At 35.0% G+C, this 12,243-nt stretch overlaps 1 long non-coding RNA gene across 1 annotated transcript in view; it reads left to right on the plus strand.

Annotated features, from left to right (window-relative positions):
• LOC134759610 (uncharacterized) overlaps nt 1–12,243 on the plus strand; it is a 135,999-nt gene that overhangs the window by 34,124 nt on the left and 89,632 nt on the right. The window contains exon 4 of the long non-coding RNA XR_010136061.1: nt 7,145–7,230. This is a non-coding gene — a long non-coding RNA (uncharacterized LOC134759610). The remainder of the gene's footprint in view (nt 1–7,144; nt 7,231–12,243) is intronic.

Genomic DNA, 12,243 nt, shown 5'->3' on the forward strand with positions numbered 1-12,243 from the left:
ATGTTTATATAAAGCTGCTAGTTTTGACTATTCATGGACTTGATGAATTAGAAAATAGAAAATATTAGTAAAAAATTTATACATTTAAGGTATTATTATTAATAATGTATTTAATTCTCCAGTCTTAGATTTCAGTGGGGAACTCCTGTAAATTTTATCAGCACTTGAATCTGAAACTCACATCCCTGTTCAGTTACCCTTTGGCCTATCACATGTAGTAATGGAATGACATATGCCTAAGGGATACATTTGACCAACATACAGTTCTTTCTATGACCATGATTTTTAGCCCAAATCCCAATATAGTTTTCTTAGTGAGCAGAACTAGAATTCAAAGCAGTCTCAGAAGCACCTCTTATCCTTTATCCCAAGGTGCAAAATAGAATTGGCCTAAATTTCCCACTCTGTATTTCTTTTCTACTGGAGTTTTCTCTGGTTTCACCTGGCCCCAATCCAAGTAGAAGGAACCTCTAGGACCCATCTTACCCCATTAGCTTCAAGATACAAAAAACTCACAAGAAGTAGAGACACAGTTTACTTACTTACCACAAACTCAATGCAATGCTGAAAGGATGACTAATTGTGTGTCATTTAGTTCGTCCCAGACTAGAGGTTGCAAAATGGTGGCTCATGAGCCAAGTTCAGCTAATAGATCTGTTTGTTTGTCTAGCCCAGTGTTTGTAAAAAGTAATTTTGAATATGTTGTCACAATTTTAAAATTGGGTTGTTTTATATAGAAATCTGGATTCTAGATTTCTCCTGAAAAATTAAAGATCCGAAAGAGTGGACTCAAATTCCTTAAGGTAATAATAAGTTGAAATTGAATAGAGCTGCCTTCTTTACTTGGGGAATACTTTCTTCATTTTGTCCAATTTCCCCTGTCAACTATATTCATTTACGTTGTCTTTCTAGTGCGGGTGGCCTTTTGGTTTTGTGACCCTGACATAACACAGCAGCATAGTTCTTTCTCTTGGGATAGTTTGAATAGAAGGATGTACATTTAAGGGTGGGGATGGGGAGAGGGCAAGGAGATTTGAATGGGTGACTATCAATATTCTGCCTAATGGAACCTCCTAAGAGACTGAATTAATTCAGTTGGGAATAAACCTATTCCCAACTGTAACTTAAATGTAGATAATCCATGTATTTGTATTTGATTAAAAAATGTATAAAAGTTTACATTAGTCTTTGACCTTTTTAACACTCAATGGAGTTGAGAATCAAATTCTAATAATTATAGTGAGTAAATTCTTTTGGTAAAGGGCATTGCAAGAGAGTAATTTACTGCCTGTTATGGTTTTCTTGTTAGTTTCTTCAGTTTCCCTTAGTATGGTTTCATTGTCTGGAAGGACTGAAATTTGCAGAAGTGATTTTCTAGTGCCATAGTAAAAAAGATTAGCAGTGACAGTTTTCTAAAATATATGTTTCCTACCAGAAGCAACCTTCTCAGCCCATTTCCTTTAATGATATCTGGTGAGGATCTGATAAGCTTTTTTCTACTTGACAGAGGTCAAAGGGCATTGTCTTCCCCTTCAATCCAGCAGCCAACAACAAAACCAGGCATGTGTTATCACCATCACACAGGAAGCTGCGGGCTTGCTTGTGTTAAACAGAGCACAAATACAGGAAAAGTGTCAGCCGGGTTAAAAGCTGGTAGAGCTGTGCTAGGAGAATACTGTGCTAATAACATTACAGACAGAACTGAAGATATATGATTAAATTTCAGCATACAGTAATTAGAAATCCTTAAACATTGAAAAAATATAAAAAGTGGCTGTGGCCATATTATTTTCCTTTATTTGAAATATAAGCCCATTTTAAAAAATAGGAAAATAGTTAAATAAAAAGTTATGTCTGGAAATAGCACAATTTCACAAAACATGCAATTAAAAAGTTGTTAATAATTTTAAAATTGTTTCCCTCTGTTTTGTATGATAAAAATTCCTAATTATATTATCTTATTTCAAAAGAAAAGACAATTTATTTTGTGTTAATGTTTTGTCATAAATACAAATTTGTGCCTTTTAAAAACTAAAGAACTAATTTCACTGAGGAAGGGGTGTGTGCCTGGTTTTAAGGTGTTACCTGGGTCAAGGTGGGTATATTCTAGAGATATATACCAATAGAGTTTTATGTTCCATATTGGACTTCTTAAAAAAAAGATCTGAAAAGTTTTGCATAATGTTTTCTAAATTCCTTCCATTAAAAATATTAAAAACTATGAATTACAAAAACCTCTAAAGAGAAAATAAACAAAAATAATACTATATAGAACTCTGCATTAACACAGTGACTGTGAACATTTTAATTCATTTCTATCTATATTTTTCAATATATTTTCAAGATTTCAGTCCATTGCATGTGTGTGTATAGACACATGTATACACACACATATATACTCAAGCACAAACATATAGATACACAAATACATTTATAAGTTTGAATGTCACCTTCTTTTAACAAATTAACATTATATCAAACATTTTCATGTTTTTTGTATTTGTCATAGTCTTCATTTTTAATAGCTGTATCTGGTTTCATTGATTGAACATGCCATAATTTATTTATTCAGTGAGCAATTGTAGGGGATGTACAAATATTTTTCTTTATTGGGACACTTACATTTCCTGAGTACCTTAGGGATAGTGCCTCTCTATATGTTGTATCTTCTAACGGCCATGATCAGGAAAGGCCTTGTCATGTGAATAAACTATTGGACATAGTGGACCTGTTGTAATGCACGTGCCCTTAGTATAAAGTAATTAAATAGTAAAATGTAAAGTTGCTGCTTCTAGGGAATAGTTAATGGTGTTGCATAGGAAGTATTGTGGTTCTGTACAAAAACATGACTCAGTTCCAGTTTGGATTCAAGAGTGTAATCTGTTGAAGAGACTTAAAATAGATATTGTCCAGTTAGAACAGAATTTTGTAGGTTCCCTGCCAAAGTAAAGACAGAGAAAACTCATGTTTGAGATAACACCAGGGTTAAAAACTCTGTCTTAATGAGTGCTTTCTTGTTTGGGTATGTTACATACCCTACTTGGGATATATGTGATACACGTATGCCCATTTGTATTGGAAACACTATGCTGGTTTTGCACTTTTGCTTTTAGGACCCAAGAAAAATTCTAATAGTCATACATTGATTATTTTCTCTGAATGTCACTCATAAAGAACAAAACACAAAAGTCCTAATGCACAACACACCTTTATCACAGAGTGCTTGTCATCATCCCCAGGAATATTATTGTGTCTTTTCAGACAATAAAGAAAGAAAATATTATTGCTTTACTGTCTTTCTCTCCCCCTTCACCTTTCCCTCCCTCCCTTCCTTCCTTCCATTTTTTTTTCTTTTTGCTTCTTCCTATTTTTGGTTTCTTTTCTCCCTTGCCCCACCTACGTGTCTTTCTTGGTTTAAAGGAGAGGACTCAAAAACCAGACTTTTTTAAAAAACATACCTTTTAGCTGCTGAGTATCTTATGCCACAGAGGATAATATGAAATAAAGGATTATTTTGATCTTCATAGGAATAATGATGTTTTAAATAATTCTATTATGACTCTAAATTTCTGTTGACATTATCAGTTTTTTAACATTGGAAAATTCTATTTTTTCTAATTGTAGCATTGAGTAAATATATTTAATGTTTTTTCACAGAGAATTTTTCTTGAAAAACCATAATATAAAGAAAAGAGAAGCCTACTGCCCCAAAATAAACTCTGCCTATTTTTATTTAGGAAAATCATACACTGAAATATCAAAAGGAAGACAGAATATGATTTAGCTAGTTTAGTTTTGTGTTGGGCTGATGCTGGACATGACAACAAAGAGTCTTTCTCTGCTGCATCCAGATGTTACGAGGTGATTAAACTTGGGTTTAACCGACCCAGGAGAATCAACTGGCTGCTAGAGCAGCCCTGCTTCTGGCTTTGTGGAGATCAAGGAAAGCCCTTTCAGCATGTCTGAGAGCCAGATCCAGGGTGTCTCAGGCAAGCTGGGGAGCACGTTGGCAAAATCTCTAGGATTGTGCAATCTCTCTGTTTTTTTTCCCAACTTTTTCCTCTCAAGAACATATGCCTAAATTGGGCCATGCAGCTGTTTGAGGGTGGAGTGCTTACACTTAGAGCTCTTAGGTCTGAGGGTGTGGGGTCAATGGTACATTATTTCCTCCTCTCACCATCACCCTGAGAAACTTTAGAAGTAATCCCTTGAGGTTTGTTCGTAACCTGATTTTTCACCCTAAATGTTAACATAGGGCTTGCCTTTTCTTGATATTACACATATGTAGCTAGCAGCTCTCAGACAGCTTGAAAAATGTTTCACTTGCTTTCAGAAGTCTAATGACAAATGGCAGTGACAAATGACAAATGGTTTATTTCAAAGAAGAAACTTAAGTTTAGTTGTCAGTTTAAAGAAGTCTACATTTCTATAATATTATTTTAAAGTTTTACAGATACTTTATTAATCAGAGTATTGATTATAGAAAATGCAAAAATCTCATATAATTCTGTTTAAAAACACATTTTGAAATAGTCCCAACTATATCACCACTGGGTTTCTTTGAATTATAGAACAGATGTTTCAACATCCTTAAGGAAGAACTTGATTCTTAGGGCAAAGTTAATGTTGCAAGAGCAAGGAACAATTTGTTAGAGTACTTATCATGGTCCTCAGGAATATTATTCTGTGCCCTCTTGGACCCAAAGACATTACATTTTGTTATTACTGAGTCTGCTTGATTCCTCCTCCTCTTATTTTTCCTCCTCCTTTTCCTTATCTTCTTTCTCCACCTCCTCCTCTTCATCTTCTTTCTCCTTCCTACCCTTCACTACCCCCATCCTCCCTTAAAGAAAATACTTGATAATTAAATTTAAAAACTTTACATACAATGATGCTATTGATTTCCAAAGTATCTTACTAGGAATAGAATACTACAATAAGAATAACAAAAAATGTAACAGATTATTGATGATATAGTATTTATGAAACTATTGTAGTCAATATAATTTAATCTAATAGAATTCTATTTTTATAACTATAAAAACCAAACTTTAGATATTCTTCTTTCAATTTATGTTCCACTAACATATTTTTGTCACTGATGAATGGAAAAAATAATTGCTACAATTGTGTTTTCAGAATGGTGCATAGACATTTATTTCATTAGTGATAATGTCTTCTCATTAGAAACTCGGGGTTTTGTACGTAGTCTAAGGTAACTTTTCATTGTCTATGAACCGGCTCAAGTCAAACCACAAGGGAAGACTATAAAATGGAAGATTAATCCAAACAAATTTACCTCTCGACTTTTTAAGAACATAATGAATACTTGTGTGTGTGTGTGTGTGTAACACAATTAACAAAGCACATTTACCTTTATTTGTTCATTAAGTCTTTAGCAAGCATTCTTTAAACAAATATTTATTGACCACTGTAAATTCACTTTGAGGCACAGAGATGCTTCAAAGAGCTGACAGTACTTTGAAAAGTTTCTCTCTTTTAATCCTCACAACTTTTTGAGTTATATAAAGCCTCTCTGTAACCACGACTAATATTAGAGTTCCAAGTGAATGAAAATTAGTGGAATAACGGCTGAAGTTGTGCTTTTACGTTTCCCTTAAATGATCATATTCTTCATATTCTAAAAGCAGTTACAAAGTAGTTAAGGTAGTTTCTATTATTATTATTAGTGAAAAGAAAAAGATAAGAGAAGACAAGGAAAGTAGTAATCTAGCATTCGATGAGTATCTTAGAGGCTAGGTACTTTATAGATGTTTCATTCAATTTCTCCCACAGCTCTGAGAGTTATATACAATTTACATTTTACAGATGAGAAATTGAAGCTGATTGTGGTTAAATAACTTATCTAAGTCACAGAGTTGGAACCACAAAATGAATCTCACATTTTCTGATTATAAACCCTTTTTTTGTGACACACATTTTTCTTTTGGGATCTCTTCATATACAAATACAAACATGAAAGAAAGGGAAATGATAGAGAACAGAAGCTAAGTAAAAGTTAACCGTGAATTAAGGTTTCCTCAAGTTTAATCACACGGAGACATTCTGTACTGCTGTCTTAAAAACGAGCTACTAAGGGCATACATTAGTAAAAGAGTCTTGAATTTCGCCATTTATTGTCGACCAGGAGCCTCTGGCAGAACAGTTCTTAATTTCACAATTCCATGATGAAATAATCTGATGCTCTGCAACCTTTGGTGTGACTCTAAATCCCAGGGGATGGGAATGTTGAATAAAATTCATATTCAGAAAATGAAAAAAGGCTTGTATATATTTTCATGACAAGGTAATAAAATGATGTAGTGACTATGACTAACAAAATTTATCTCAATTAATGTAGCAGATTGAATACACATTTGGTATGACTAGACTGATCCCAAATGAATATTCTTAGACACTCCTAAGTATTGATGAAAGTGAATATATGTGAGAGAATGACTCAGTCCTTAGATAATTATAGAGAAATGAAATTATTAGAATGATTTTGGTAGTAAGTAAAAGAAAATGATACTTAAGTGAAATATTTTAAAGCTATTTTTAGTATAGAAAACATGCTAAATAAATAAATATTGAGCATAACAAATTGGGTCTTTTATCTGTTAGATGAACCCTCCTTTAAACAAAGTATGTGTGATCAATAAATTTTTCATATTTAGTAATAATAACCATCTATTATTGAGAACCCACTCTGTGCCAGTCACTATTGTTTTGATTTTTATTTAATATTCATAATATTCCTAGTAGAAATTACTATTCACATTTCACAAATTAGGAAATTGAGGATCATATAGAAACCATAAAGCCAATTAAGAATTAATTAATACTGAACTCAGATTTATCTGATACCAAAGCCTGAGGTTTTTCCCTTTACACTGTGCATGAGGGGAATTTTCAGCTGACCTATTCTGTGCCAATCCTGCCTCTCCATGCTCCTTTGACTACCCAGCACCCTTGACCACTCATTACTCCCTCACCCTGTTTAGCCACAATTAAGTGGGCAGGGTCCCTGTACCTTGAAAGGTATGAGCCTAAACTCTGCTCTCTCTTTCCTCTTTCACTTCATAAACTCACACAGTAATTGCACCCAGGCCAATTCCTTCTTTTCTCAACTTTATCCATACAGAGTTATGATTCAGAAAGTGGCAAGATCTCAAGGTTTTTACTCAAGTTTGTTTGTATGAGTGGAGGGTGTGAAGGATGAAGATCACGGTAAGCAAAGGTGGGTAGCTACATGGCTTCTCCTTGGCTTAATTTCTGACAATATAAGCAGAGCACACCAATGGGTGTTCCTGTGCTTTTCTCTCTCTGTGTTAATGAAGTCATCCTTTGATTCTCATTCTCCTCTTGATCCTGGCATGCAGACCCCTCCTGCCATCCAACCAAGAATGATGCTGCGTAGTGCAAGATTTGTCCATTTCTGGGTATGTGCCATAATACCCAGGATATTAAAGTTTTAATATCTTAAAACTATTAAAAGATATTAAAAGTTTTAATATCTTAAAAACTTTTCTTCAACTACATCACATTGTCTCTCATTTTCTTCATTATGCTTGAAATGATTTCACTTTTAGAAAACCCAATGATATTTATTGTAAAGGCATTATTACAATAAAATAATTCTGTAACTACAGTAATTTATTCTGACTTTTTCTGTGTAAGTGAATTGGGCGGGGTAAGGAGGGGAGTCTTGATGTAAGTGTTCAATTATAATGTTCATATATCAATCACATGGAGATATCTTGACTGGCAGAAGGAGACCCCATTTACTTTCTGTGTTGTAGCTAATCTCTTCTTGTAAATACAGAATATCATTATGGAATTTTGGAAGCTTTGAGGTTGGGGAAGCCAGACAGTCAAATTCCAAGAGGTCAACAGGTCACACAGAGTAGAATTATGACATTGGTGACTTCACTCTGGTCCAACTTTAAAGGCCTAGAGACTCAATCTTGTCAATACCCTGTAATTAGTCAGATGTGTTGGATGACTCACACTAACTAAATTCACAGGAGATTGAAGTGTATAAATCAGAAAGGCAGCATGTTATTTGACAATAAGGACTGTAAGAGCCAACATAATCCAACACTCCTGTCCTCTTGCCAGAGTGCTTTTTTCCCACAAATAACCAGAAATAGATTTTATGTATGTGGGATCAGAATAAGTTACATATTTGATCTGAGGCTTTACTAGCATCTCTACAACAGAAATAAGTGTGGGCTAGTAAACAGTGTCTACTTATCTCTGCTTGGATGGACCACTGCCAACATTTGTCTTTCTGGTTATGTTGCTCATGATTAATACATTTTTCCTTGTGTTTCCAAATACATTACTCTAGTTACAATCCAGTCTTTTTTGAGCATCTTTAAATAACATTCTAATATGTGGTGGATATAATAATGAAGTTCCATTTGAACACTGTAGGGAAAGATTTGTGCTGATTTAGTTTTTAACAACTATATTTATCCCGTGAAAACATACTGGGGAAATTGGATTCTATAATTATTGTTAGTGATACTTTCTTAGTCAGTCAAGTCATAGGGTATCAATGGATACACAGATAGAATTGACACTATCAAAAAATCCCAGAGAAAGAAAAATATTTTAAAAATGAATGTAACATGCAATTTAGGAAACAAAGCAAGCGAAACATATCTATTATAATTCCAAATTGTGCACTACAATTTAAAGAGAAAATTCCAGGATTATATCAACCACATAAAAATTTTGTTGTAAGATGAATCAATCCTGAACTTCAACCAAAGCAATTTGTTTTCTGAAATGCCTAAAGGACCTCATTAGGATAGTCTTACTGAATGAAATGGTCATGTAAAGAGCCACAAAGTCACATTCTAATCTAAATATAAGCAGTTGCTATTATAGCACTGTCAAATACTATCTAGTGTTATATAAATATTTTCTCTCCAGTTGACCAACTGGTAGGAACTAGATGAGTATAGGACCAGATGAAAAATTGCTAGAAATATTTTCTTCCTTTTCACTGTTAATTTAGATAAAGTGTCTTGAGGTTGGTAAATAACAGGGAAGAGGAATACTCAGTTTCTTATTAGATAAATATAAGCTCTGAAAAAAGGGTAGGCACATTCATTTATGTTAAAAATTCATACCTGCAAAATGTCATTTTCCTATACAGACAACTGCTTCTGTTCTGTATTCTATGCTTTCTAGGTCACAGATGCAATACTACCTTTTTCCCCACTGAAGAGATCAATGAAGTCCTCTGAATTGATTTTATCAATACCACCGATTTAGCTTTACAGTTTATCTCATTTTATATTTTATACATAATAATATGAAATATATTAACATTTTATAAATTCGTATAAGATATTAAGTTTTAGATTTGTTTAAGGAGTTGTGTTATATAATTTGTAAAGTGAATCATCAACTTCTGGTTTCTACCTGTCTTTTAAATCAAAGATTAACTTAAACTAGACAACTGACTCCCCACTCCAAGTTTGGCCGTCACCTTGGGTAACATTATTTTCTATGTAGATGGCCCATCTGCTTCTCCACTCAGGTCTTTAATCCCCACATCTGTGGTGTCCTTTACTTCCACAATACTTCATCCAGCTATTCTCTAAACTACATTCTAGACTTTTTTAAAAAAATAATTCATTACTTCTTCTCCTTTCCAATGTTAGAGCCAAACAACCAATTATCAATTCCATATCCATTACAGCTCAATGGTTCTCAGTCTTGGTTGCACTAGAGTATCTGGAGACAATTTCAAAATTTCTGCATTTCAGATTCATTAAATTGAAATCTCTAGAGGTGGGATCCAAGAATCAGTATATTATACAGCTCCCCAGGTGATACCAATATGCAGCCACAGATGAGAACCACATTTTAAACTCTTGCATTCAGTTATTCTCCTATGCCTGTTATGGAAACACTGAACCTTCAGCTGTCTTCAAGCCTCATTTTCCCCTGTTCTTTGCTCCACTGACTTCTTGTTTCATTCACCAGTGCAGCATCAACCCTGGATTAACCTGAAGGTCCTTGCATGCCTCAGCATGTGGCTGGCTGAGCACTGGTGGTGACAATCACAGAATAGATCAGGACAGTGCCAGCACTGGTTCTTCATTTTCAATTGCACCTGGGTTCTCAGTGTTAGTTATTTCATGTTCCCATTCTCCACAATACATATTTGAAACATGCTTTACTTTTCTCAGACTACAAATTACCTGGCTTTAAGAATTCAGAGTAACTTTATTTTTCCTGACATATCAAATGTTCTCATTTTTCCTCCCTTCCCAGCCTTAAACTTTCTACTTTATTGTTTTGTATCTCACAACTTGTATTTTCATTCAGTTACCAAAACCCAAACATCTCCTCTGAGTTATGTTTTCTCTCCCTCCTTATATCAAAGATCTCAAAAATCATGTGGTTTATATATTTTAAGACTTTGTCAATTTCTCAGTACTGCTGCAATTATGACCTTCAATTGGGCATCTACTTATTTTCTTGATTGCTGAAATAGTCTCCAATAGGTCTCCCTGCCTCTAGTCTGGCCTCTTTCTGAGCAATTCTCTAGAGTGATATATCCAAAACGCATACCATATTGTGTCTTTCATTTGCTAGTCAGTTTATCAGCTTTACCTTTATTATAAAGTCTAAATTGCCAGACACACTGGCTAATGCCTTTAATCTCAGCACTTTGGGAGGTGGAGGTGTGTGGATTGCTTTGAGCTCAGGTTCAAGATTAGCCTGGCCAACATGGTGAAACCCCATCTCTACTAAAAAATACAAAAATTAGCTGGACATGGTGGTACCTACCTGTAGTCCTAGCTACTTGAGAGGCTTGAGTCACGAGAATTGCTTGAACCTGGGAGGTGGAGGCTACAGTGACCAGAGATCATGTCACAGTGAAGCAGCCTCATTGTCTGGAGTAACACTCGAGGTTTGTTGTCTCATAGCCATGAGAACAAGGATGCAGACACAAAGAGTGAGGTTGACAATGGAAGTTTAATAGGCAAAAGAAAGAGAATAGCTCTCTGCTGCACACAGGGGTCCCAGAAAAATGGGTTTCTGGATCCACAGTGAAATGCAGGGGGTTTTATAGATGAGCTGGTGAGGAGGAGGTATTTGATTTACATAGGGAATGAAAAACTGGTTGGAACAGGTGTGCCATTTGCATAGGTTGTGAATCTCTGGTAGCCCCCACCCTAATCTTTTATTATGCCTCTGCCTGAGCTGTGCCATGTTGCCCATTTCTTCATTACTATACACGTGGTAACAAAAAAGGGAAGATGGAGCCTCTATGTTGGACATGCCTTGCCCCTGGGTAGCTCTTTTCTATTGGCGTAGCTGCCAGCATTCCCCCGTGCAAGCTTCCAGCTTGCTTATCTATGTTTACAGCTTGATTTTTTTCAGGCTGCTCTTGTTAGAAAAGAACTGATTTGGGGGTTGCCTTTTGTTAGAGGGGAAGCTCTGCCAAGGACTCTTTTGCCCTCACTATCTGCCTAAATCCTTTCTTTCTACCTCCTGTATCAGCTGCACTCCAGCCTGGGCAACAGAGTGAGACGCTTGTCTCAAAAACAAACAACCAGTTTAAATTGCGGACTTGGGCTTAAAGGTTCTCAATCTGTCCCCTATCTTTCTGCTGCTTCATATCAAGCATTGTACAAAATCCTGTTGCTTGTATATCTTAAATATTTGTTCATTTGTCAGTACGGTTCCCTCTGCCTGGAACATTCTTTTCTCCCCTCCTTCATTGGTGCAGTTTGGCATCCCTTTTCCTAAGAAGCCATTCCCTAAATAAGTCTGGGTCTAGGGGCCCCTCTACTTAGTGTCATTCTTCCTGGTTCTTCTACATCTACCATCATGATTATCCCGTTGTTTTTGAAGATTTTTTTCTCCATGTATATATTCCCCATAAACTGTAAGTGCTCTAAGGGTAAGGATGACAATAATGTTCACTCTGTCTCCAATGTTTAGCATATAATTGGTTCCTAATAGGTTTTAATAAATAATTGGTGAATAAATTCAAGTAAATGTTAAAATACTTCTAATGGTTATTATATAATAAGGTTCATTAAGAACTCCACGGAATTTCGTAATGCAATAAAAAACTCAATAGAGAACTATAAATAACAATGAAAATCCTGGGGCTTGAGTGAAAATTAGGTTAGTGATCTCATGTTTATATTTTTATTTTTGAGAACTTTTTCCATATTTGATGCACTAAACATGATTACCAATTCA

The sequence above is a fragment of the Pongo abelii genome, chromosome 11 (genome assembly GCF_028885655.2).
Source record: "Pongo abelii isolate AG06213 chromosome 11, NHGRI_mPonAbe1-v2.0_pri, whole genome shotgun sequence".
Taxonomy (NCBI): Eukaryota; Metazoa; Chordata; class Mammalia; order Primates; family Hominidae; genus Pongo; species Pongo abelii.